The sequence below is a fragment of the Pipistrellus hanaki genome, assembly GCF_964339955.1.
Source record: "Pipistrellus hanaki genome assembly, chromosome: 18".
NCBI lineage: Eukaryota > Metazoa > Chordata > Mammalia > Chiroptera > Vespertilionidae > Pipistrellus > Pipistrellus hanaki.
In genome coordinates, this window is record NC_140520.1 from 4219951 (window position 1) to 4240637 (window position 20687).

The following is a 20687-nucleotide window of genomic DNA, read 5'->3' on the forward strand; positions in this document are numbered from 1 at the left end:
GGAATCTGGTCTGCAGCCAAGCTCCTGGTGGGAGAGAGGGCCCCCACCCACCAGGGGGCTGGGGGAGGCTGGCAGGGAGCACCCCAACTGCCACCCTTTCCCCCAAAGGCCGTGTGCAAAGAGCCCCGTCCTCAGACACAGTCACCAAGGAGCCCGGGAGCCACGGCGGCAGGAGGAGCCTGCAGAGGCCTCCAAGGACACGCCGCTGGGCTGAGCCGGAGCCTGTCTGCAGGAAACAAGGATTCGCAGACACTCAGGACATCATTGCCAAGGCTCCTGTCCCTCCTGACCTCTCCCAGGCCCCGGGGAGGGGCACCGAGGGGCCAGGCTCACAGAGGCCACCGCGTCCCTGGAAGTAAGGCCCTGAGCCCAGCTGAACTGTGAGCGGGGCAGGCGAGTGCACCAGGACCACGCTCTCTGGCATGAGGCCTGCAGGCATCAGCTGTGCCTGGCGGCCCCGCCCCCGCCGTGGTGATTGGCACAGACGGCTCTGTGGCCCGCCCTGAGCTCCACTAACGGACTTTCCCCTCACCCTGGAGGACTTTGCATGTGCCGGGAAGGACACCGGGGCAGTAAATAGTACTAATAACAACAGTGATAACAGTAAACACCGCGTGGTGCTGACCCTTTGCCAGGCTCTGCCCTCGCCCTGCTCATGGAGGAGTGACTCATGGGCTCACAGCCACCCCACCTGCCAGGTGCCATCGCCAGCGAGGAGGCCGGGGACCAGATGGCAGTGGGGGGCAGGGCTCTGCGCCTGGAACCGGAGCAGTCTCCGCCTGCAGCCTCCGCGCAGAGTTCTTGCCCTAAACTCAGCCCCTAAGCTAAGCGCACAGGAAGGACAGGGAGGGGACCCCTCCTCTCTCTCCCCAACGCCCACAGACACACACGCTCTGAGGTGGGATTCGGCTGGCGTTGTCCACGCTGGAGTCCAGGGCAGCAGAAGCCTGCCCCTGGCAACCTCGGGCCAGGATCGGGGGATCCAGGGAAGTCAAGCCCCGGGGAGGAACATCCCAGCCTGGCCCCCTGCAGAGCGCGCAGCCCGGCTCCCTTGGTCTCAGGCTCCATCCGCACCCGCAGCGGTCCAGCCAGCAGAACCACGACCTTCTCCACCAGCCCAGCCAGCAGGGAGGCACCTGGGCCGGGATGCGGAGGGATGCTGCGGGAGGGATGCTGCCGGAGGGATGCTGCCGGAGGGATGCGGGACCGCAGCTGCCACTGGTTCCGTGCGACGACTGCACCACGGCGCCCTCTGCTGGTGGCGCTGGCTCCGCGCGGCTGGGATGGAGTCAAGAGGGAACGACCATCAGAACTTCTGACACACACGTGTACAGAGGGAGGACCATATGAAGCCAGGAGAAGACCATCTACAAGCCCTTTTTGGTAAGAGAGGCCCAGAGATGTTAAACCATCCCCTCATCGAAGAAGGTGGTACGAGTCCTAATTCATCTCCGTCCATCTGGACATTCCCTTGCCTTCCACCCCCGCTTCTTCCCGGGGATGTAGTCGTGACTGGGGTGAGGTCCAGAGCTTCAGCAGCCATCTTCCAACCGTGAGGGGGGAGTCTGAGGTCCCCCAACCTCTGTTCCCTCTTCCTCCCAGCAGCCGGGTTCCTGCTCCTTACCACAGACAGCGCCCTCACGTGCACACGCAGCCTCTCTCAGCACAGGGAACCGGGCGGCCAGCTGGGGGCCGGTTTCCGGCTCCGGGAGTCACCCTCCTCTCTCGGGGCCATGGACGTGACCTCCCGAATCATCCTCAGGTCCGTGCTGTGTCTGCATCCCCACCGCCACGTCGCTATGGGAACCGGCACACTTACTGCTTCACGGGTGTCGTCCCGCCCCCCGCCCAGCACCCTCCCCGCCCCCCGCCCCGGTGACACCCCAGTCACTGTGGGGTCCCGCCCTCCCCTGTTCCCCGCCTTCCCGTGGCTTCCTCTCCTCCCAAACCAGTCCCTGCCTCTCCCAGGCCCGTCCTCCTCGCCCATCGCTGGACCCCAGCACCCGGCCCACGTCAGATGCCCAGCACGTCACTGGCAGGTGCACGGAGAAGCAACCTCTCGCCTCCCAGACAAGGAGGGGGCCAGTTTTTTTCAAAAATATATTTTATTGAATTTTTACAGAGAGGAAGAGAGAGAGATAGAGAGTTAGAAACATCAATGAGAGAGAAACATCGATCAGCTGCCTCCTGCACTGGGGATGTGCCCGCAACCAAGGTACATGCCCTTGACCGGAATCGAATCTGGGACCTTTCAGTCCGCAAGCCAACGCTCTATCCACTGAGCCAAACCGGTTCCAGCAGGGTGCCAGTTTTTAAACTCCACCCCCAGAACCTGAGGCAAACAGATTCCTCTTCAGAACAGCCCTCTTCGGTGAAATCGGAGAATCTCGCAGAATCTCGCAGAATCTCGGAGAATCTCGGAGAATCTCAGAGAATCTCGGAGAATCCCGGGCTCCGCAAGACCCAGAGGGTTTCCAGAGAAGCAGGCCCGGATCTCGGTGCCCACCCGGTGTCAACAGCCCTGGGCATCCCATCTCTGCTGGGGGCAGGCGTGGGTGTCGCCTAGGACCCAGGATTGACCGGGACAAGGTCCCTGCCCTCCTCGGACCCCCGTTCAGGCAGTTTTCCCAGCGTTTCCTCCCTCTGCCCTGCCCTGCCCGCCTTCTCCATGTGTCCTCGGAGGCAGGAGCAGCAAAGCAAACGTGACCGCAGCCCCCCACGGCCTGTTCCTCCTCGGTGACCTCGGGACTCCCCTGGGCTCTGGTCCAGGACGGAGAGGGCCCACCCGTGCTGGCCGGAGCCCGGAGGGAAGACTTCTGCCCCGTCCTTCTTTTTTCCTTTTCTTTTTTCTTTTTTAAAATATATTTTATTGATTTTTTACAGAGAGGAAAGGAGAGAGGGATAGAGAGCTAGAAACATCGATGAGAGAGAATCATCGATCAGCTGTCTCCTGCACACCCCACACTGGGGATGTGCCCGCAACCAAGGTACATGCCCTTGGCCAGAATCGAACCTGGGGCCTTTCAGTCCGCAGACTGACGCTCTATCCACTGAGCCAAACCAGTTTTGGCTGCCCCGTCCTTCTTGACCGTCGGCCAAAGGAATACGGTATCTCAGGGCCAGTGGGAGGCTCGATGGAATGGGTAGCTTGTATCTGACTCAGTTTCCCCTGGGTGACTTTCTCCTTCAGAAGCAAGGGTTTCTGGGAAATCAGGGGGGTGGTGGTGTCTAGCTCCATCTCGAAAGAGAAGATGCTCGGTGCGTCTTTAGGAGACCAGCCTCACTGGCCGGGGTGGAGGGGCCAGACCCCTGGGGCCTGGAGGCCCGGCTGCCGGGCGTGGGCGGGGCTCAGGTTCCGGGCTGGGCTGGGAGGTGCCGGGGCGGAGAGCGGGCAGAAGGAGCCCCGTGGTGGAGCCCAAGAGGCAGAGCTGAGCGATCTGCGGGCATCTCCCTCGGTGGACTCTGCCCGGGGCACCCGCACCCCCACCGGGCACCGCAGTCCAGCGCCTGGGTCCGCAGGTGCCTTTCTCCTCCGGCTCCCGCCCCTCAGACACGCCCGGGAAGATGCCCGTTACCACAGGCCTCCCCTGGCTGGCAGCCGGCAGGGCTGATGGCGGACCCACAGGCAGTTCTGGCCCTGAGACGCCGGCTTCGTCCCGGCAGGTGGCTGGGGTAGCCGCGGGTCGGAGAGGAGGAAGCCGGGAGAGATGGCTCCTTTAAGGGAAGAGCGGCGCTTTAATTTCTTCAATACATCCTCCCTCTGCTCTCCTCCTCCTCCCACTCCTCCGCCTCCTCCCCTTCTCTCTCCCCCTCCCTCTCTCCCTCCAGCACACACAGTCTTTACACAATTAAAGTAGGACACGCATGCTTCCCGAGACTTTAAAATATCCTCGTTAAGGAAATTCACTGGGAGGAAGGAATTCAGCTTAATTTCTTGGAAAATAGAAGCACGCGGTGGAGACTGCCACCGTCTCCGTGTCCCCGCGTCCCCCGTGGGGACCGGGACGGCCCCGCTCGCCTGCCAGGCGCACCTGGTGGCCAAGGCCAAGGCCACCTGCGCCCGCTCCATCTGGTGCCGGGCCTGAGCTCTGCTTTGGGGGGGGGGGGGCGGGGGTAGGGGGCGTTTGGGGACCAGCAAATGCCTGCGAGCATCTGTTAGCTGGAGGAAGAAGGTAACAGCTCCTCCTGCCTCTCTCAGTGGCCGCTCTCTCCACACCCCAGGCCAGATCCACCGTGAACCGCCACGGCCCCCGCTGCACCCCAGAGAGTCACTGCCAAGGTCCCCCGTGAAGGCCGAGGCCAGCCCCGAGGGCGGGCACCCCTCGGAGAGAAGGCAGCCTCTGTACCTCGTGGCCAGAAAGACACGGGACGCCCCGGCAGGCCTGGTTCTGCCCCGCGCCCACTTCCCCTGGGGCCCCCTCGGGTTCTTCCCGTTCCCGGTCCCTCTCCACGGGGAGGGGGCCTCAGGGCCCAGAGGGTGCTCACACCGGGAGCTCAGGCCCACTTCTGGGCCTTGGTACCAGGTGCCGGGGACTCTGGATTCTTTGCCCAAACAGACCAAGCCCTCTCCCACGTCCTGAGGGCTGCCCGTCGCCCAGTGCGCCCTCTCCTGGGCCGACCCGGCCCCCGTGAGCTGGTCCCAAGGCCCCGAGCAGCCATGCAGGGAGGTGGAGGAGCCACAAGTGTGCATGGGGACCCCGTGAGAGGCAAGGCAACCCCCCAGAGATGCCACATCCAGCTCCCCGTGAACACGCCACCTGACATGGCAAAGGGACTTTGCAGACATGGCTCAGGGGCGGGGCACGTCCATCCCACAGGCCCTGGGAGGCCCTCGAAATCACTGGGTCTGGCCCTGCCCAGGCATGGGGGTGAGTTCATTAAATGTTTGACCAAACACAGCAGGCGAATTTTTAAAAATATATACCGTATTTTCCGGCGTATAAGACGACTTCTGAAACGGAAAAAAGTCAACCGAAAATCGGGGGTCGTCTTATACGCCGAGTATATCCCGAAAATCGTCTGGATATGCCGCTAAACGAATTTTCCAACTCGATCCCGCACCAATCACTGCAAGGCTGCTCGGACCGCCTCTCTAACTCAGCCAATCCAAGCAGGCTTTTTATGCATGCAAATTATACATGCTCTGTACCCGAAGCTACACCGTGTTCTAGTAAAAAGCCTGCTCAGATTGGCCAGAGTCAGAGAGGCGGTCTATTAAAAAAAGAACTGGTGTTGCCTCGGAAATGGGGGGTAGTCTTATACAGCGAATATAGGCCTAAACCTATGTTTTAACTGTAAAATTAGGGGTCGTCTTATACGCCGGAAAATACGTTATTTTATTGATTTTTACAGAGAGAAAGAGAGAGCGACAGAGAGTCAGAAACATTGATGAGAGAGAATCATCGATCAGCTGCCTCCTGCACACCCCCTACTGGGGATGTGCCTGCAACCATGATATATGCCCTTGACTGGAATCGAACCCGGGACCTTTCAGTCCGCAGGCTGACGCTCTATCCACTGAGCCAAACCGGTTTCGGCAGCCTGCTGATTTTTAAGTTGGTCCTTCTGTACGGCCCGGGAGTGAGATCATCCACATCCACATGGCCCTGGGCCGCAAGAAGGCTCCCCACCGGGGTGAAGTGAAGCCTTGTGAGGCGGAGAGGAGCCTGGGTCACCCGGGTGGCCCCCGGTGAGCACACGAGTCCTGAGGGTGGAGGAGGGCAGAGGAGAGAGAGATTGGGAACCGCTGTGCTGCTGTCTGTGCAGGAGGAGGCGGGGCCGTGGCCCGGGGCTTGGGGCGTGGGCAGCCCCAGGAGCTGGGAGAGGTGAGGAGCAGCGTCTCCCCGGAGCAGGAGCCTCCGGAGAGGAACGCAGCCCGGACAGCAGCGGGTTTCCACCCCACGAGGCCCACCCGCACCTCCAGAGCCGGGACAGACCGTCGCTGTGGCGTTAAGTGGCCAGGCTGGGGTAATTGGCTGCAGCTGCCACGGAACGCAGTCCCAGAGGGGCAGGCCGGAGCCGGGAGCGAGAGAGGGGCCGTGGGCTGCAGACAGGGACAGGGGGACACGGAACACTCCGCCGTAGCGTGATGAGGCGGTGAGCAAGCTGGGGTTCCTGGATGTGAACACGGCTGCCCACGCAGTTACACAGGAGCATGCGTCACGGTAAGACGTGAGCCCGTGTTTATGTAGAGCTGGGAGCTGGAGACATCCTTGGACATGGTTAGACAGGTGGCCTGTGGGCCACTAACACAGGCCACCGCCAGCAGTGACAGCCAAGGCTCCGTGGCCGTGCTGTCACCTAGGGGCGGCCACACGGGAGCGCTCTTCTCCACACGGAAGGCCGGGCTGTTCCGGGTCGCAGTCACACTGAGCTGAAGGGACTTCAGCGCCAGTTCCCAGCACCACAATCATGAGACCCAAATCGCAGTGTTGGACTGTGTTTTCCTTGTAGTTATAGAGCCACGCCTCTGCTTGCCGTCCTCACCTTCTTTGATGTACCTCTGATACATTTTTTAATCTTTTAAGCTTTACTGTTGAAAGTATTACTTACATATGTCTCCTCTTTCCCCCCATTGCCACCCACCCACCCAAGCCCACTACCTCTGATATTTATCATTGAGAGCCGTTATTTTCTCTTACCTCCTCCTGTCCGGACCCTCGGGCCCACTAAGAGATAATGGTCCTGCCCTGGCAGGCATGTTCAGTGGTTAGAGTACCCACTGGCGGGCTGTGTGGTCGAGGAGTTGATTCCGGGTCAAGGGCATGTAGCGGGTTGCAGCTTCGGTCCACGGGAGAGCCAGAGGCAACCAATTGGTGTGTCTCTCTCCTGATGATGTTTATCTGAGATTTAGGTCTGACTGGGCATCCCGTCTTGCATCTGGCATCCCTGGGCCCAGGCCCCTGGGGAGGGGGCCTTAGCCAGCTGACAGGAAAGGCCCTGCTGTTCCTCCACTCACCACAAGGGGTCGGCGGTCTAGGAAGGCTGTTCGCAGCCTGAGCTGCCTGAAGAGTGAGCCAGAAGCCTTGACACCCACAGCCGCCCCCTCTGCAACCCCTGCCTTCTCCCTGCCCGCCTCCCAGCCCCACTCCGGGCCTCCCAGCCCCACTCCAGGCCTCCCCGGAGCCTCCACTCTCCCTCCCGAAGCCGCCCAGCCACGTGGACTCCCCCTCCTGAGCCAGCCCGCCCGGATCTATGCCCCAAAGATGCAAGTCAGCGGGGACGCCTCTCTGGGACCTGAGGGGGGGGTGTGGGCAGCCAGGCCTCTGAGCCAGCACAGGCTCCTCCCGGCACGGAACATGCCTCCGTGGCCAGCTCCCCCACCCAGCCTGCCAGCCTGTTCCTGAGCTGAGAGCGGCGCCCCGATCCTCTCCCATTCTCTCCCGCTGGCCCCTGCGGAGCTGGGGAGCTGGGGAGGGGGGGGGGACCCAGGACACTTCCTGTTTCTCAGAGGAAACCGTGAGCAATGCTCCTCAGGGTGGGCCAGGCCCCTGGGGTTCCAGCAAACGAAACGGGAAAACGTCCTGTGCCCTGGAGTGGAGGAAGGGCCAGAGGAGGAGAAAAGCACAGGTGATGAGTGCTGAGATCAGTGGGGGGGGGGGAGGGGGGGGGATAGGCTGGGGTGGGGGCTGCAGTTTTTGTTTTTGTTTGTTTTTTTTGCCTGTTGGATTTTTTAAAAATATATATTTTATTGATTTTTTTTTTTTTTTTTACAGAGAGGAAGGGGGAGGGATAGAAAGCTAGAAACATCGATGAGAGAGAAACATTGACCGGCTGCCTCCTGCACAACCCTACTGGGGATGTGCCCTTGACCGGAATCGAACCCAGGACCCCTCAGTCCGCAGGCCGATGCTCTATCCACTGACCCACACCGGTTTCGGCAGCCTGTTGGATTTTTTTGGGGGGCTGCAATTTTGGATAGAGAACCAGGGTGCCCTGGTGGGTGTGGCCATGCAGACACCAGGGAGCAGCATTGCAGGCAGGCAGAGGGAGCAGCGAGCACAGAGGCCTCGAGGGGAAGGCAGGTGGTGCCCTCTGAGACGGGCGCCTGAGGCCTGACCCTGAGATTGCCCTCAGATGCCTTCCCATCAGACCGGGAGCACAGGACGGAGGAAACACGGGGCAGCTGGGTCCTGACCGGGGCAGGTGTGAAAGGAGGAGCAATCTTGCCGGGAGAGATGGAAACAGGAAAACATTCCCCGAGTAGAAAAGGGAAAAGAAGAGGAGGAAGCGGGAAGCCACCTGCTCCATCCCTGCAGTCTCCCTGCAGCTGCCCTGCCCCCGGCTGAGGGCCAGCAGACAATGGAGACCAGAGCACTCTCTGAACGCTGTCTTTGTTTCCAAAGACCAACTGCCATCACATCGGCAAGGCGCCTCATTGGTCGGAAGGCTGAAAAGTCACACTCTGTGAGAGCGGCCTCCGTACAGACCTTTCCTGGGCGGCCTTTTGCCAAACCATCCCGGAGGCGTGGAAAACATAGCTCAAACTCTGTTACCATAGGTTTGTGGCCTGCTTATTGGAGCCGTTATCTTAGGATCCAAATCCTAGTGGTCAAACAGGTGCACAGCGCCCCCACTGGGCGAAGCTGGTTCTGCTTTCCTGGATCTGACCTAGGACGCCATACCCGAGACCTCAGCACCACGGACAGAGCTCGCTGGATTGGACAGTCCTCTCCCTCGTCTCAACTCTGCAAAACAAGACATTCCTGTGAGCTCAAAATGAAGCCACAGAACAAGAGCGCAAGAAACAACCCGGCAATTGGCCGTTTCCATTTTACTGATGATCCATCTGCATTCCATCCCTGAGCTCGGCCCCCTGCCCGGTATGGAGATCCGGAGTGCGATTCAGATCCTCTTCTTGCTCCTCTGCAGAAAGCGCCCCTGAGCTGCCAGGGCCCGGCCAAGCGTGGATCTCTCCGGGGGGAGGGAGAGGGGCAGGGAGTGCCGGGGAGAGAGTTTAGCCCGCGGCTCCTCCATCAGGAACACTTTGCTGATTGCCTTCTGGGCGTGCGCGCAGTTGGGAAGAGAGCACAGGTAATGAGGCACAAGTAAGTGGATCGCTCCTGCCAAGATCACAGCGTGAGGGAAGGGATGGCAGATGGGGAGCCCCGGCTGGCCAAACCCAGGGCCGAGGACAGGATGTGGAGACCATGCCCCAACCCCGCACCTCGGCCAGTCGGCGGCACACGCCGAGGCCCCGGCAGATGTGGACGATGGTCATTCTTGGCGCTACACAGGCGTGGCCCCTGCCCTCCGAGAGGCACTCGGCCACGTGCCCTGTCTCGGCTCAACCAGCCACCCCGCAGGGAGGACAGGGCCGTGCTCTCCCCAGCCGTGGCCCCACCCCCCCGGGGAGCAGGGGGAAGGGGCTTCAGAATTGGACAACTTGTGTAAACTCGCTGAGCCCAAGTGCCCAGTTGAGTGAAGGGAGCAGGTTGGATGAGATGGACTAAGAACATCCTGCATCGTCCTCCCAGGATGGTCTAAGTGAGGTCCGGGGTGGGGTGGGGTGGGGTAGGGTTGGGGGGGCTGGAAAGATGCTGTTAGATAATGAGTCTCCGTGCCTCCCTCCCCCAACTTTCCAACTCAGATCAGAGGTTCCCAGCGGACCCCCAGGGACAGGAAGGAGCAGGCCTGGCTGGGACCAGCGGACCCACCGAGCAGGAGAAATCACACAGGATTGTGGTGGGGAGCCTGGGTCTGGGGGTGGTCTGTGACACCACGATATCACGCCTGGGCAGCCACACAGCCACGGGACTGGGAGAAAAGGTGGGGATGAATGCGTAGGCTTCGTGAGACCTGTTGGCGGGACATCGGAAGGCGGCTTTTATTCTGATGAGCTCGCTCGCTGCCGACAAGGTCCTGGCCCGCCGTGCCCGCTCAGACTGATGAGCCACGATGGCATCAGGATCCCAAATCAAATTGGATCCAACGTCGGATCCTGATTATAGAAACCAAAGACGGAATGCCGATGAAATCAAAAGGAGCAATATAGCTGTCAGAGGGATTGGAAACATACCCGAGCCGCCTGCCATCTCTCCGCGGGAGCCAGATGATAGGGACGCGGAGGAATCGGCCAATGGGAGTTAATTAAATTATGGGATCGCTAAGCGGCACCAGGCTCTCCTGCTCCACCGTCGACACCATGGTGTTCACCGCCGGCACACCGGCTCCCCAGACCCGGCCAGACAAGCTCCCCCCGGACGGGGAGGGGGGCACCCTGCTCGGGGCTGGTTCCCCTCCCTTCTGCTCCCGCCCGTGACTCATTCTCCCTGACGCTTCCTTGGTGCACGTGAGTACATTTCTTTGTCACCAAAAGTCTTATTGGCATTCTCCTCCTCGAAGGTTACTTTGCGTCTCAGATCTGTTATGTATGAGTCACATAGTTAGACTATGGCTGGTTTGCCAAGTTTGGGGACCAGAGGAGGGATACTGTACCGTTAGGTATCATGGCGTCACAGACCACCCTCAGACCCAGGCTCCCAACCACAATCCTGTGTGACTTCTCCTGCATGGCGGGCTGGCAAATCCCAGTAGCCAGGCCTGCTCCGTCCTGTCCCTGGGTGTCTGCTGGGAATCTGATCTGAGCTGAGCTCAGCCGAGGCCCCTCGGGGTGGGTCTTCGTGGCTCCCCGCTGCCCCCTGACCCTGGGACCAGCAGGCTGGCCGAGCCCTGCTCTTCTCGAGGCAATGGAAGCTCGAGGCGTGGAACTGGCACCCTGTGACTCCCACCCCCTTCTATTGGCCAAAGAAGTCACATGGTTGAACCCAGCGGCAAGGGCTAGGAGGAACTACCAAGTCACATGACCAAGGGCATGGAAGCAGAGAAGAGTAGAGAACGGGGCCAGTGACACACCGGCCACAGGCCCCTTGCTCCTGTCGCCTGCCTCTCCTCCCGGCGTGACCACCCTGGCACTGCTGGCACGCGTTCTATCTGATCCTCCAGAAGCTCCCAAATTAAACCCTGGTCTCCCTGCCTCGCCAGGAAAGGAATTGCAGCTTCGCACCGTGGCAGATGGCGCGTCCCCGGAGCGTGTTGAGGAGGAGAGTGACAGATCTGATTTGCATACGGAACAGTCACTGAGGGTGCTGTGTGGAGAGAACACCGGAGGGAAGGAGGAGGAGAAACTGGTACAGAGGCCACCTCGGAGCAGCCGCGGCCAGAGGACCAGGGCGGGCAGAGAGGGGACGTGCTGGGAGGCGGAATGAGAGGGGTGGGTGACCACCTAGAGGGGCCGGGTGCGGGAGGCAGCCAGAAACAGCCCCTGGTGTCTAATAAGACGGGAGTCGTGCTCAGTAGGTCTTTGTTCTGTAGTAAATGAAAGAATAAAGGAAGCGTTGGCATGAGGGGTTACATCACATTGGTAACACGCTTAGAGCAATGTCTAGCACATAGTAAGCACTCAGGAAGGGGTGAAACTCTGGTCTCAGAGAAGCCTAGGTTAGCAGCCTTCCTACAGGGCAAGACGACCTTCGATGTGGCTCTCCCCGCTCCTCCACTCTGCCTTCCCCTCCCCTCCTCCAGCCACCCCACACACTCCAGTTCCCGTAAAGGACCAGCCAGCATCCTGGTCCTGACCCCGCGAGGCACTGCTGTGCTGGGTCACTGGGCGAAGACACTGACCCAAACGGGTCTGGGCTCGTCAGCCCGTTCACCAAGACCTTGCCGGGCCCACCAGCACAGGCGAGGGGTTCTGGTCTTAGCCCAGAAGAGAGGGGAGTAGGGTGCAGGGGTTGGCTCTGGGACCTGGGGTGGGCAGGCGCCTGCAGGGTTGGCACCCACCGCTCACAGCAGGGGGGTTACTTCCCAAGCCCTGGCCCGGCCACGCCAGCCGTGCTCAGAAGGAGCGTGTTTAAGAAGAGGCTCCGCCTGTTGAGCATGCACTGATTGTTTTTTATTTATTGGGTCGGCAACTAAGTAATTGCGGATTTTTTAAAGAAAATCAAAGACAATTTTTTCATGGAACTAAATAACTTTATTCTGTAATGTATTGCCCATTTTGATCAATGACCTTTTGCCATCTTTCAGGCAGCATCATAATCCCACGTTCAAAAAACTTCTGGTTTTTATTAGCAAAAAACTGAATCAGGTACGATTTGACATCATCATCATTATTGAAATTTTTACCATTCAAGGAGTTTTGTAAAGATCGAAACAAAAAGTAATCAGATGGTGCAAGGTCAGGACTATATGGTGGATGTGGCAAAACATCCCAACCAAGCTCCATTAATTTTTGCCGAGTGACCAAAGATGTGTGTGGCCTTGCATTGTCATGATGGAATACAACACCTTTTCGATTTGTCAATTCGGGCCGCTTTTCTTCAACTGCATTGTTTAATTTCGTTAGTTGTTCAATGTAGACATCAGAATTGATCGTTCGGTTGGGTGGTAAGAGTTCAAAGTAGACAATTCCTTTGTAATCCCACCAAACTGATAACAAAACCTTCTTTTGATGAATATCAGCTTTTGATGTTGTTTGAGTTGGTTCACCTGGCCTGCTCCACGATCTTTTCCGCTTGATATTGTTGTAAACAACCCATTTTTCATCGCCAGTTATCAGTCGTTTTAAAAATGGATCATTTTCATTACGTTTCTTTAGCAAATCGCAGCTGCTAATGCGTTGCGTTAACTGTGATTCTTTCAGTTCGTGAGGAACCCATGTATTGAGTTTTTGAACATAGCCAAGTTGTTTTAAGTGATTTTCAATGCATGTATGTGATACATGAAGCTTCTCTGCAATCTCACGTGTTGTACTGTGACAGTCCGAATTGATTATTGCTTTGATTAGGGCGTCATCAACTTCAACTGGACGACCAGAGCGTTTTTCATCTTTGAGTGAAAAATCACCAGAACGAAATTTGGCAAACCAATTTTGACACTGCCGTTCTTTTAAGGCTTCGTCACCATAAACAGCACATAACTTTTTATGAGCTTGCAATGCGTTTTCCCTTTGCGGAAATAAAAAAGCAAAATATGACGAAAATGTTCCTTTTGATTTTCCATTTTTCAACGAACGCCAAACGAAAACTATAAAACAGATCAAAAAACTTTTTTTACTAATTAACAGCTGAATAGCCAACTATCAAATAACAAAATGTGTTTTACATTTGTACTACGTCTGCAAACTAAAAATTCAACTGAAGCCATATATGTGTGAAACCCGCAATTACTTAGCTGCCAACCCAATATTTTTTGTTAATCCTCACCGAGGATATTTTCCCATTGATTTTTTAGAGAGAGTGGAAGGGAGAGGGAGAGGCAGAAACATCGATGTGAGAGAGACACCTCGATCGGTTGCCCCCCCCCCCCCCCCGTATGGAGCCTGCAACTGGGGTACGCGCCCTGGACCGGAATCGAACCCGAGACCCTTCGGTCCTCGGGGCAGACGCTCTATCCACCGGGCTGAACCAGCTAGAACGTTGTTTTTATTTTTACACTCTTCTATTTCTCACTGTTTTTCTATTGTGAATGTGTGTTTCTTTTTTTAAAAAGAAGAAAATAAAATAAAATTTTAAAAAACAACAACAAAAAAAACACCAAGATGCAAGGCGGGGCCCCCAGCTAGAGAGGAGGCGCCCTGATTCCTGTCACCCAACCAGAGCCCGGGGAAGCCCCTCTCCCACTAAACCCTGCGCCCCACCGGCACCCACGGCTTGGCTATGGGCCTGGGGCTCTCCCTCCGCCCTATTGGCCAGCCTGGCCCTGCCTGCCCCCACGCCCCACACCCAGGTTCATCTCATCATTTCTCAGGTGCCTCCCGGAGCCAGGAGCCAGGAGCCAGGATGACTGAGCCTTGGCCCGCCGCCCTGAGGTGCTCACTCGGGGAGACCCTTCAGGCCCTTCAGGCCCGGCCTGCTGTCCTGGGAACCTGGCCAGAGCCGAATGCTAACACTCCCCTGGCAGACGGAGATGGAGGGGCCTGAGGACGCTGCAAAGAACGGACTGGATGCCACCGCCCCCACCTTCCGGGAGAAGCCACCCTGGACATGCACAGCACCCTGGACCTGACCCGAGGACAGCGACCCCAGGTGCTGTGCCTGCCCCTGAAGCACCTCCTCTTCCCACCTGGGGACTTGGCCCCCCGCCCTTGCCCTAGTTGCACGGTGTGGGCATTGTTCATTCGAGCGCCCCCTCCTGGACGCCGGTGAGAATGCACCCCCTGCACAAGCACACCCTCCCCCTCTGAGCACTTCCTCCCAGCGGGCCCTCCCCCTCTCCCCCGCCACTCTCTGGAAAGATGGGTCAGTGGGTTTGAGGGATCAGGGCCTCCTGAGGGGACTGAGCTCCTGTCTGCCTTCCTCAGACTAGAAACCGCCTCTCAGGACACGATCCCATGTGCTTCCCCCAGTTTAGTGAAAACCAGCCTCACCTGAGACCAAGGCCAGCGCTGGGCCTCAGGCCTCGCAGGCGGCTCCCTCGTCAGCAGGGGCGCTGCAGCCTCGTGGAATGAGCCTCCTTCCCACGGGCGGGAGGGAGGGGGCAGCTCACCGAGGGAGCAGGACCGAAAGGCCGCTCTGCAAGTCTCGGGGCATCAATATTTCATGCCTCTGGAGCTGTCTTTGTTTTTATGCAAATGGCTCGGGCTGCCAGATGGGCAAGGGCTGGCGGCCTCATCCATCAGCCGGGCTGTTCCCTCCTCCCCACCCTGGCAGCCTGGCCTCGGTGCGCCTGTCCTCGCCCTCCCTCTGCACAGCGGCCACGGGCCTGTCCTGGACGCGGGGACAGAGCAGGCCCGAGGCCCGGTTGCTGCCCTGGGGGCTCGCAGGTGGAGAAACCTGATGGCGGGAGAGGAGGCAGCTGTCACGTGAGCGCCAGGCCCTGCAGCTTCCCTTTTAATCACAAAGAGCCTGGGAGGTGGGTGGAACGGGGCTCCTGTCCCAGCTGGCAGGTGGAGAGCTCAGGTCATCCAGCAATCAGAGCAGAGCTGCTCCAGGCGCCCCTCAGCCACCCAGGCCTCCTCTCATCCCACCCCTCGTGAGCCGTGATCTGTAGGCACTGCCCCTCCTGGCCCTGCTGCCCCCGGCCTGCCTGGCTCCCGCCTCCATTCCCACTGCTGGACCCTGACCTCACTAGCAGCCCTGGCCAGGCCACAGCTCGCCCGAGCCTGAGCCCACCTCCTGGGTTAGCCATGGCTGCTCCTCCAGCCAGGGGTCTGCCTTGCTCCTGCCAGATCTTACCCCCTCGGGATCAGGAACGAGAGACACCCCAATGCTGGCTCTTGCCCGCTGTCTCCCCCTAATGCCATGATTCCATGGGGGCTCCGGGCTCTGCCTCTTAGCTGGAGTCACACCCCCTTCGCATTGCTCAGCGTGGCATCCTTCTTCCTGCACGTACTGCCCACCTGTCTCCCTCCAGGCGGTGGGTTTAATTTTAAAATATATGTATTGTTGATTTTTTACAGAGAGGAGGGGAGAGGGATAGAGAGTCAGAAACATCAATGAGAGAGAAACAGCTGCCTTCTGCACATCTCCTACTGGGGATGTGCCCGCAACCAAGGTACATGCCCTTGACTGGAATCAAACCCGGGACCCGAGGCTCTAGCCACTGAGCCAGATAAGCTAGGGCCAGGCAGTGGGTTTAGTTGCACCAGCCGGCCCCAGCCTACCTCTTGGGGCCCCATGTCCCTAATCGTACAAGGACTTCCCACAGGCCCCGGGTCCCGGGCAGTAACGGTGATGCCGGGGCAGGGGCAGGGCCTGCAGGGATTGCTGGGCTCCTGTGGTGTCACCAGGCTGGAGTTTCCGAAGGGGGACCTGCCAGGAGCTCCCGGGGACCTTGGCAAGTCACAGCCCTCTGTGTCTGTATCAGTGATGCCAACCAACGCCCCGTCCACGCCCCTGCCCCTGCGAACCGGTGGTCACCATCCTCATCACACTCCCCCTTGCCGCCTCTCCCTAGGACAGGCTGGACTGCGATGGAATGAACGGCCACGGCCTGGGCGTTACGATGGCCAGAGGGGCTGCAGCGGACCTTCCGACAGCTCCTGACTCCAGAGCTCCCACCTGCGTCTGCGCCTCATCCAAGAGGCAGGAGCCAGCCCCGAGGCTACCCTGTGCCGGCCGTGTTCCCCTCCCCGCAGGACCACAGCCTCGCAAGGTAAACGGCAAACTGCCCCTCACCTCTGAGGAGCTCAGGGAGGCCAGACGCAGAACGGTGAGGGCCCTTGACTCAGAAAGGTTCCCAGATGCCCCAGGCCCCACCTTGGGTCCCAGGCCTGTCCGAGTCAGGAGCCAGAGGCTCTCCAGGATGCTGCCCGGAAGGGACCTGATGTCACGTCTCCTGGGGGCGGGACATCCCTGAGCTTGCAGTCTGCAGGCACGCCAGGCTTTGCACACACCCAGCCTCCCTGTGCACGTGCCGTTTTGCATAGGCCCAGTGTGCCCTCTCCGCACTCCTGCCCCTGCTCCGAGAGACCCCGTTCACCCCGCAGGACAGCCCGGGCCGCTCCTGAGAGAGGAGCTTCCCTCCTCTGTGCTCTGCAGCCGGTGCTCATGTCCCACCTCCGCACCCACCCCCCCCTCCTCCTCCCCCCCGCCCCTGTAGCTGCTCAGAGCTGTGCTGTGCCCACCGAGCTCCTGACAGGTCCACTGGACAGTCACAGGGCCAGTGTGTGCATCGTCCTGCCTGTCCTTCCGCCCCTGGAACTGGAGTGTGGGAGCTGAGGTCAGGAGGGCAGGCGCAGACAAGGCCCGAGGGGCCCGGGATCTGATCGGGGAGCTGGTTTCCATGGCTCGGTGTCCAGCGGATCGGATGGAGGCCCGGGCCGCTGCCCGCTCCCGGCTGCTGGTAACGGAGCCAGAGGTCAGCGTGGAGAGCAGGGAGATCAGGTTCTTGGGCGGGGAGCACGCAGGACTGGGCCACTGGCCTGCAGGCCGCGGGGAAGGGGCCGGGGACATGGGGGGGTTGGGGGCAGGACGACTGGACGGCGGTCAGACCTCAACAACGGGGCAGCGTGAGAAACAGACTTTATTCAGACTCCGGTCCAGGGAGAGGGAAACCGGGGCCCAGCAGGCAGGGTCGGGACCCCCCCTCGCCTCTCACCCAAGCAGAGCAGCTCTCTTCGTTTTGTGTTTGGACTTTCATGCAAAATGTCCTCCTTCCCCTCCTCCTCCCATCCTCCTCCCCCTCCTCCTCCCCTTCTCCTCCTCCTCCTGTCCTCCTCCTCCTTCTGTCTTCCTCCTCCTGTCCTCCTCCTCCTTCCCTCCTCCTCCTCCTCCTCCTCCTCCTCCTCCTCCCCCTCCTCCTCCCCTTCTCCTCCTCCTCCTGTCCTCCTCCTCCTTCCCTCCTCCTCCTCCTCCTCCTCCTCCTCCTCCTCCTCCTCCTCCTCCTCCTCCTCCTCCTCCTCCTCCTTCTTCTTCTTCTTCTTCTTCTTCTTCTTCTTCTTCTTCTTCTTCTTCTTCTTCTCTCTCTCTCTCTCTCTCTCTCTCTCTCTCTCTCTCTCTGCAGGGTCCTCCCTAACACTCGCTGTCCTCGGCCATGGCCTTCCCAGGAGGCCTGAGGGTGTCCGGTTGGAGTCAGAGGAAAGGGCCAAGTTCTGGCCCCCAGTCCAGGGAGACGTCAGCAAGCCCCGCTGTAGCCCCGCTCTGGCCCTTCTCACAGGGAGAGGCCCCGGCAAAGGCAAAGGCGAGGTCCTTAGACCCTCAGTGCCAGGGACCAGCCGCTGAGGAGCCGGGGAGCCAGGACGGCTGGGGAACCCCCATGCGGGCCGGGCTCCGAGCTGGGGAGACAGGGCCACCGCCGCCGCCCTCTGTGCTTCCGTGTGACCACGGCTCCGGGGAAACTCATCCAGGCTCTGGGTCAGGACCGGCTCTGACCCCGAAGGTGGGGGGTCGTCCTTCCCGAATCCGCTTTGCCCAGTCTCCCCGATGCCCTGCCCCTGCCCACCGACCCTGGCCCACCCCTCGCTCCCCCGGAGACAGCGGGCATCCTGTTTCACGGAGGATAGGGTTTCCGCGTCCCGGCATCAGCTTCAGGCTTCTCCTTCCAGATCCCGCCGCCAGCCGCCCCGGACGCCCGGGCCATGGGGAGCTGACCCGGCCGGGCCCCCAGGCCCCCCAGGCCGGCCCCGCGCGCCTGCTTCCCGCCGCTCCCCCGGTGAGTTTTGGGCCCCCCACCCTCCCTGTGTCTCCGCGGGGACCCCCGCCACCACCCCAGGCCCCCGGCGCCCTCCTCCTGGAGCTCCCGGGGCATTCTGGGGGAATTCAGGCCTGAGCGTGGCAACCGGCGTGAGCGCCCACGTTGGCTCGGCTCCCAGCACGATCTTAGGGAGACAAGTTATTCTGTGGTCCACATTCCCAGCTCACGCGGCTCGGAGCCTTCTGGAACAGCAGTCTCACCCCCCCCCCCCTCGGAGCCTTCTGGAACAGCAGTCTCTCACCCCCCCCCCCAGCCTGGGCCTTGTCTTTGCACAAAAGAAAGCTGTCCCCAGACCCCGTCCACTACGCCCACCTTTCCCCCACAAATCCTGGAGCTTCTTGGGGTCGGAGGAGGCCCCAGAGGCCCCCTCTGCCCCGTGGCCATGGAAGGGCCACAGGAGAGCCGGCCCAGGAGGCAGAGCGGCAGTGGAGCCGGAGGACGGGCTGGCCTCTGAGGGTTCGTCAGGCACACAGGCAGCTTCCGGCACCGAAGTCCCCCACCCCAGGCGCCTGCCATCCCACCACGACCTCTGCGTCCGAGCCGTGGGCGATTCCAGGTGTGGACAGAGGCCCTTCTCGGGCTGGACACATACTACCGTGTTTCCCCGAAAATAAGACATCCTCCGAAAATAAGACCTAGCACATAAAAAGATAAGACATCCCCTGAAAATAAGACCTCGCGCAACTTTGGGAGAAAAAAATTAATATAAGACACTGTCTTATTTTCGGGGAAACAGGGTAGTTGCTGGGGTGACACCGGATCTGAATCCTTCTCCAGGCCTCTCTGTGGACAGGATTATGGCCCTGGCTTCCCAGATGAGGAACTGAGGCCCAGAGAGGTTCAGTAACTTTCCCCGGGGCACACAGCTCAATGAATCCTGGAGCCTGGCCGTGGGGGGTTCCTTAGGGAGGTGAGCCGATGCCACAGGATTGGGGGTGCTCGCTAGAAGGAGAGGCTGCCATTCGGCACCTCATTGTTGTCGGCCCCCTGCCTCCCCGTGCAGGAAAGGGCGGGGGAGAGGGGAGGTGTGACCGCCCCATGGAGCAGGCTCCCTCCCCTCCAGCCCTCCAAGGATACCACTGAGGCCGGGGCGCCACGGCGCCGGAGGGTGAGGGGCGCACACAGCTCCAGGCGGGGCGTTGGAGGCGGGCGGGGGGTGTGGGGGATCTGGCTGGGGAGGAGTCGCTGGAGGCCACGCAGGATCCACCTGGCCGTGAGCGGGAGCACCTGGCAGCCCCGTGAGGAGCCGCGGCCGCATCCGGGTGAGAGGAGAGGCGGGCAGGTGGGAGACGGGACATCCCGCAGGCAGATCCCGCAGGAGCTGGAAACCGGTGCAGGCGTGAGGTCCGGGAGGAAGCACCTTTCCCTGCACAGAGAGCCAGGCGGGCAGGAATGGGGTGGGGGGGTGTGACTCAGACAACCACAGGGGCGCCAAAGGGAGGCCCTGTGGCCCAGGAGTCTCCCATTCTACAGATGAAGAAACTGAGGCTCAGGTTCGACGACTGGCTCAGGGCTAGTGGTCACAGGTGCAAGCCTCTGCCTGCCGGCTCCAGAGTCAGGGCTTGTGACTCGTGTTACAAACCGGGGGGGGGGGGGGGGGGGGGAGGCGCTAAGGCCCTGATGGTGCACAAAACCAGGGGTTTCAGGAAAAGGCCCAGGAGCCCTCTCAGCATCGCTGCGGCCGCTGCTCAGGTGTTAGAGGAAAGAGCTGGGGCCGTGTCACCATCTCTATAGGAACAGGGTCTGTCCTGAGCCGTCCCTGCCGGAGAGAGCCAGCCAGCCCCGCTGCGCCCACCCCCTCTAACCAGGAGGAGGGCCGCACGCCCAGCCTCCTGTCCCCCGGCGGAGCACCTCCTCCTGCATCTTTAGGGCAGGCTGCCTCTCCAGGCGCCTCTGCTCAGTGTCCTGGAGGGAGGAACCCAGTGTGTGCAGGGGGAAGAGGGGGGTTACCCCAGCACCCTGTCTCGGCGGGCGCTGCGCCCGGCCAGTGGGAACATGGGAGGGTGAGGGAGGAGGGGGCGCCCGCCCGCCCAGCCCGGCCAGCGGAACCAGCCCTGGCAGTCTGTGGAGTGACATGTCACAGCCACTGGAGCCGGAGAATATGGGGGGAGGGACAGACACAGGACCCCGCACTCTGCATGCAGACACGCTCCATGGGAGCCGCCCCTAGACACCCCTGCCCACACCCCCCCTCACCAGGGTGCCCCCCCACCCACCCCCTCCCAGAGCACCCGGTCCTCCCAGGGCCAGGAGGGTGGCAGGGGCAGAGCCCACTCCAGCTGACTCACGTGATCATTGTCCCTTGGAGGGGAAACGTGCGGACAGGACTATGGACGCACCCTGTGACCCTCTAGGCCAGCGGTCGGCAAACTCATCCGTCCACGGAGCCAAATAGCAACAGGACAACGACTGAAATTTCTTTGGAGAGACACATTTTTTAAACTTAAACTTCTTCTAACGCCACTTCTTCAACGTAGACTCGCCCAGGCCGTGGTGTTTTGTGGAAGAGCCACCCTCCACGGGCCAAAGAGCCGCCTGTGGCTCGCGCGCTG

The 20687-nt window shown here is 60.5% G+C and overlaps 1 protein-coding gene across 1 annotated transcript in view; it reads right to left on the minus strand.

Moving 5' to 3' along the window:
* The window catches only part of LOC311612903 (chymosin-like), a 188406-nt gene that overhangs the window by 145822 nt on the left and 21897 nt on the right, over positions 1–20687 (minus strand). The window lies entirely within an intron of this gene.